Source organism: Octodon degus, unplaced genomic scaffold (genome assembly GCF_000260255.1).
Source record: "Octodon degus isolate 3935 unplaced genomic scaffold, OctDeg1.0 scaffold00049, whole genome shotgun sequence".
NCBI lineage: Eukaryota > Metazoa > Chordata > Mammalia > Rodentia > Octodontidae > Octodon > Octodon degus.
In genome coordinates, this window is record NW_004524625.1 from 11903846 (window position 1) to 11910354 (window position 6509).

Consider the following 6509-nt stretch of genomic DNA (forward strand, 5'->3'; position numbering starts at 1 on the left):
ACTCATTTATTTATTCATTAGACAACAAATTTTTGAACACTTAACTAATTATTCCACTCAACTCTCAAAGCTAGAGACAACGAGATACTGAACTAGGGTGATGACAGCACAGTATGTTCAAATATTCAAGGAAAAGCTCGACAATTAGACCCCACATGATTGGCACATTCTGGCTTTCAGGGCTCACCGTCGCCCGCAGTAGAGCAGTGTGGCTTTCCAACTGGACCGTGAGCTACTGGTCGAATCTTTAGTTCTTTCAGACATTCAGCATAGTTTGGCACTTAGTACATGTGTGATAAATATTTATTAGTTGAATGGACATAGAATTCAATATAACAAGAAATTATTGTTTTATAAAATCATGGGAAGGGGTTTTTTAAAAGAGGACTTTTTTAAAAGAGGAATTTTGGGAGGAGGCAAGTCCAGCACGTTTCTGAACCATCAGGACCACCACCATGACGAGGGGCAAGAGCAGCAAGATGCCGCAGCACACTGACTACAGGATGGGCGCGTCCCGCGACATGGCCGGGTCTTCACCGGCACCTGCCAGGCTCTCCAGCTGGCAGCATATGAGCTCGATCCTCTGCGACTGTGATGAATTCAGGAAGGTCAACCCAAAGAACTCTAAGCAAGCAGAAAGGGAAGAGAAGCAGGCCCTCAGCCTGGTGCTGCTGCGAGGGGAGAACCTGGTCTCTGTGACTGTGGAAGGACCTGCCTCCTCCCAAAGACACTGGCACTCCCGAGTGCCACTTGCCGGAGCTGCTGGGGGCCCAGGAGTCGGTAGGGCTGCCATAGAGGAACTCCAGCTGGTATTCCGATGCCACAGGCTCCTGCAGGACTCTCTGGGCTGTTTGTGCGGCTGGTGGGCCATCCCAGCAGGTGACGACCCCACAAGGAAGACGTACTGTTGCGGCTGCTGCAGCTGCTGCCACAGCTAGTATTGCAGGGGCCCCGACCCAGTACCCGCCTGGCCATGGGGGTCCTCCTCCACCTATTGGCCGAGGGGCACCACGTCCAGGAATGACGGGCCCTCCTCCTGGCATGCAACCACCTATGGGTCCCCCAATGGGGATCCCTCCTGGACGAGGGACTCCTATGGGCATGCCCCCTCCAGGGATGTGGCCCCCTCCCCCAGGTATGCGAGGCCTTCTTCGACCTTTGGCCAGAGTAATGGCAGTAGCTCCACAGAAGCGTGGGCCCAGTTCCCCAGGGCGACCCTGCCCCAGACCTGTTTGCTTGCTATGTATGTTTGCGGAGTCTCACCGGATTGTCAGGCTTCCCTTACAGGGCCCCCTCCCCCGGGAATGCACCCACTAAGGCCCTAGACTCATCTTCACCCTCCTCTGTTCCCTGCCTGTTTCCTGTGAGGCTGTACATAGTCTTTTATTTCATTGTGGCCTATGAAACTGGTTTATAATGAACTCTTCTAAAAGAAAAAATAAATAAATAAAATCAAATAAAAAAGGAATTTTGGAAATGATATGATCTGTACACGCACCACCTCTCCATGAGGAATATGATCATTATCCACTGCAAACATTGACTACCAAAAAAATGAAAATAGAATAATAACAACTCTTCTTTGCTTCTTGTTTTCTGAGCCATCTATTTCCTTGTAGCTAATCACCTTTCTTTTCCCCTTATTTTACTTGGTTTTTCTTTGGCAGAACTCAGTTCACTTCAGTTTATCTGAAATTTAGAGTATATTTCCCATTTATTCCTTAACTTTTTTATTTTTTTATTTTATTTTATTTGCAGAACTGGGGATTAAACTCAGGCCCTTGCGCTTGCCAGTAAAGCGCTTATTCTACTGAGCCATCTCCCCGGCCCCCATTTATTCATATAAAAATAAAATTTTAAACAGTCTCCAAGGCTGTAATTTCAAGATGTTACTCAGTGAGAAATACAGGAATCCTTGATCTTCTTCAGTTTATACAAAGGCACGGCATTGTTAACTAATAATTAACACAGTCTTAATAGGTTGGCTTTTAACCTGATTTTTCAATGAGCAACTTTCACACGAGAATCTCTATAATGAATGACTCTTCAAACTCTAGATGGTTCCATGACAGATGGTAGTACCCAGTGTAAGCAGATTAATTTAAACCTTCTTTTCCAATAAGCAATTAAAAAAACAAACCTGAAGTCCTCAAATTTGGGGGGGGGGGATAACTGACTTTTTTTTTCAGACATCTGAATAAGATGAGGATTGGAAAATATATATTATTAAAACCTTTACCTTTCAACATCAAGCTGGTCATTATAATTTGTTGAAAAAACAGTTAATCACATTTCTAAAATATGTATGGTGCCTGTGCTGAACAGAGTGGGAGAAGCAGAGATCAGGGAGACGTGGCTTTGGCCTGTAAGCACCTCACACTCAGCGAGAGGTGACACACACAACAAATAATTGCTTGGCACAGTTGTAATTACGATGTCCTATAATTAGAGAGCTGGCGGCTCAGCCAATGCTCTTTACTAGTAAGAGTCACGGTAGGAGAGTACAGAGTGGAAGGTGAATAGAACAATAGGAAACTCTAATGACCTGAGCTGAGAAAGGAAGCAGTAATAGGGACCTAGAGCAGAAGGCAGCACTGAACAGGAAAAGGTGGCCTCACCGTACACACACACACACGCATATGCGCACACACACACTCACATGCACAGGCACATGCACACACACATGCACTTCCTCTAATAAATTTATGGGAATAGCAGATTTTAAACTTATCAAGGAAGAAAATCACATAGACAGTAATAAAGATAACCAGAAACAGGCCCCAGTCACAGATCCATGTGAAAGTGACTTACTAAGAAGTGTGCTCCTACAACACATCAGTAGATCAGTGAAACGCAGGCTTAGACTTCTACAGCTCCGTGCCTAATAGGTCAGGCAACGATGCAGTATTTAGCATGATATGATAGAAAGTAACCTGGGCTCAAGGTCACAGGAAACAACACACACTTCGGAACTAAACTTAAAAAGGGCTTCAGAAGCCTAGAGCATTTATTTTCCAACATGACTAGCACACAGGTTAGGAGCTGTCCAAGTGGGAAGGGGAAGCCACAAAGGGAGATTTCCAGCAGCCCACGATAGCTCTCCAACAAAGACACAGGAATGACTGGAGGATACAAAAATGGGGAGGCCCTGCTAACAGCCACGCCACTCTTCAAGTACTGCAGGTGATGGGAAGGTCCACAGCGGTGGTGCGATATGAGGAGAGAGAGAATCAGTTTCAATGCTCAGTTTGTTCAACATACCAGTACCTGTGCCCATATCTTTTGCTCTTTATAAAATTTATGCTCTAATAAGGCCATTAATAAGAGTACTTAGATTTGTACTAATACTGTTTAGACAAGAGATCATGTCTGCATCTTGTACTGTGAATAACTCCTATGAAGACAACAATATATTACAATGTATTAATTATTATAACTGTTCTACTAACCTTTTGGGGGGGAGTTTTGTATTTTTAGGGAAGGGTTTACAGGGGGTTCAGGGTCTCACTACTAGATCATAGTAATCCACCTGTTTGCAGCCTCCCAAGAGCTGGGATTACAGGCGTGTGTCAACACACCCAGTCTCAGTTGCACCCCAGCCCCTGTGCCTGCTTGCCTACTAACCTGTTTTGAAACTGCCTCATTGCTATTTCTTTCTCATTAAAATTAATATAAAAATAAAAGGACTTAGAACTCAAACAGAGATCAGAGTTAGATGTACCCAGGAAAATGGAGAAATGCAAAATACTATGGCAGCAAAAGCCATTCTATTAATTAATTTAGTCAGTGAGTATTTACCAAGCACCTATTCAACATCACAGCCTCCCAAGAAAAAATGTAGCCATCAACAACACAGACAATATATCTATCCTATTAAATTTTATATTCTATTTGCGGAAGAAATAATATACAAATAATATGTAGTATAATATCAAACAAGCAATGCAAAATTAAAAAAAAAAAACAAGGTTTGAGAGAAATGTTAGGGCTGGTATTTTTTATAATAGAGAAAACCTCTCCAAAAAGCAACATTTAGTGAAAGCCACAAGTAAACGCAAGAGCTAGGCCAATGTATTATCTGGAGGAAACTGTGCCAGGCAAGTAAGAGACCAACTGAAGCCTTTGAGCCAGAATGTATGCGTGTTCAAGAACCAAGAGAGAAACCAGAATAACAAGAAGGCAGTGAGCTAGCAGGAAAGGGTAAGATAGGAGGCCATGCAGCACTGGTGGGGAGGTACAGGTTCATGGTGTAGAACATTTCATTCCAGGGCCCTCAAGTCTCCACTGAGTTATTACAATTTTAATAATATGTACTAGCCAAGGTTTTCTGGAGAAATAGAACCAATAGATACACACATACACACACCCCAAAAATCCCATTTCTAATACTGGCTCATGCAAGTGTCGAGGCAAGAAGTTCCAGTCTGTTACTTGAAAGTTGTATCCCAGGAAAGGCATTGGTATAATTCAAAGTCTGAAGGACTGAAAACAAGGGAAACCAAGGCTGAAGGCTGCTGTCCGAATCCGAAGCCCCAAGAACAGGAGCACAAGCATCCAAGCACAGGAGAAGACAGATGTCCCCGCCATTGAGTGCCTACTACGACTAGAGTAAAAAACGAAAAATAATTATCATTATAGGTGATCATAAGTGAGATCAATTACTTGTGCTTGGAAATCAAGAACAACTGCAGAGGGCCTATGACGTGGAATTGAGCATTATAATGATAGAATTTCCAGAAACACACATAATGGAAGTAGTCATTGCAGGTTAAGAACAACATATGGGTGCACAAAAACTTAAGGGTTAGGAAGGAAAGCAATCATATCTATATGTAGATTGACGGACCTGTGGAGTTATATGGAAAGGATTTTTAATATGTTCTTGAATCCCAGAGCTTCCCAATACAAAATGTTATACACACTTTCAAAACTTTAGGGCTGGGGATATAGCTCAGGGGCATGGTGACTGCCTGGCAAGCATGAGGCTGTGCATTTGATTCTCAGTACCAAAAGAATAAATAAACAAAATAAAACTTTTACATCACCCTTATATCATATTAACAAAGATTAACTCCAAATGGATTAAAGATGTATAAACATAAGACATAAAATTATAAAACCAGTAGGAGAAAACGGGGTGAAAACTCTGTAACAATGGTTTTAGCAAGTTTTTGTTTTTGTTTTTGTTTAATTTGACAATAAACACAAAACTAAACAGAAACTACATAAAACTAAAAAGCTTCTGAATAAAAAATATTAATGGAATGAAAATCAGTCCCATAGAATGAGAAAAAAAATCTGTGCAAGCCACGTATCTGGTAAGAGGTCAATATCCAAAATATATGAAGATTCATACAACTTACTGGAAAAAAACATAATAGTATATCATTTAGCAATAGGGACATACTCTAGGACCTGCACTGTTATCTGACTTGATCACTGGGCAAACGCCACGGAAAACCTGGGGTACATCCTGTTACACACCTAGACTCTACGGCATTGATAGACCTGGAGCGTTTGGGGTTCCCACTGCATCAGACAACAGAGTGTTTTGGTTAATAGGCTGCAACACTGTTCACAGGCAACACTTTTATCTCCTCCTTAAAACCTGCCACTGAACTGGCTCTCATGGACAAAAGTCCTTTCGGGAATCCTTTTCCACAATAGGGAAGTTTCCTCAACAGGGAAGATTTGCTGTGTTAAGTCATCTTCCTCCATAACCAGCCTGTCTCGGTGTCCCAAACGCTCTCCAGCTGCCTGCACAGCAGCGCTTGCAGGCTCACTCCTCACTTTCACTTTATGTCGCGCCTGATAGTTCTCAAGGCTTTAAACAGGAAACTCATCGTTACTGGGTCCATCCTTTTCTTACAATGTTCTCAGAAACTTCACTGTGGCCACGCCTACCATGGATCTGGGAGGAACAGACTTCTGTACCTGCTCTTCAAGGCAGGTCATTTGGAACTGCTCCACCTCTGATGGAGGCCTTCTTAAATTTTTGTTCGTCTTGCTGCCTTCGGTGAAGCAGATCCTCTAACAGCATCCACCATCTCGCTGAATACCAATCACTGATTTTTCTATATTCTTATCTCAGTTCTGTTTCCAAATCACCTGGCAGAGCCTCTTACTGGCAGCACTAACAGTAAGATTTTTTATTAAGGAATCCTAATGCACAAAACATGAGAAAAGGGCTGGGGATGGCTCAGCAGTCTAAGTGCCTGCCAGGCAAGCATGGGGACCCGTATTCAATCCACGGTACCACATGCCTTGCTGGCCCCGTGCCAAGGGGGCCACCCAAACCGGGCATGGTGGTTCACTATGCCTGTAATCCCAGCTCTGGGGAGGCTAAGACAGGAGTCTGAGCTGCACAGTGAGACCCTGTACCAAATAAATAAACAAACAAACAAATATTTCTTTAAAAAAAAATTAAAACATGAGAATAAAGGATCCAATCAAGAGATGCAGTAAACACAAGATACACAAGGGTATTTCCAGTGCAATGCAGCATAGTG

At 42.9% G+C, this 6509-nt stretch overlaps 1 pseudogene; it reads left to right on the top strand.

Annotated features, from left to right (window-relative positions):
- The first annotated feature begins 455 nt into the window (after positions 1 to 455).
- On the top strand, positions 456 to 1325 carry LOC101578245 (annotated as a pseudogene).
- The last annotated feature ends 5184 nt before the right edge of the window (positions 1326 to 6509 follow it).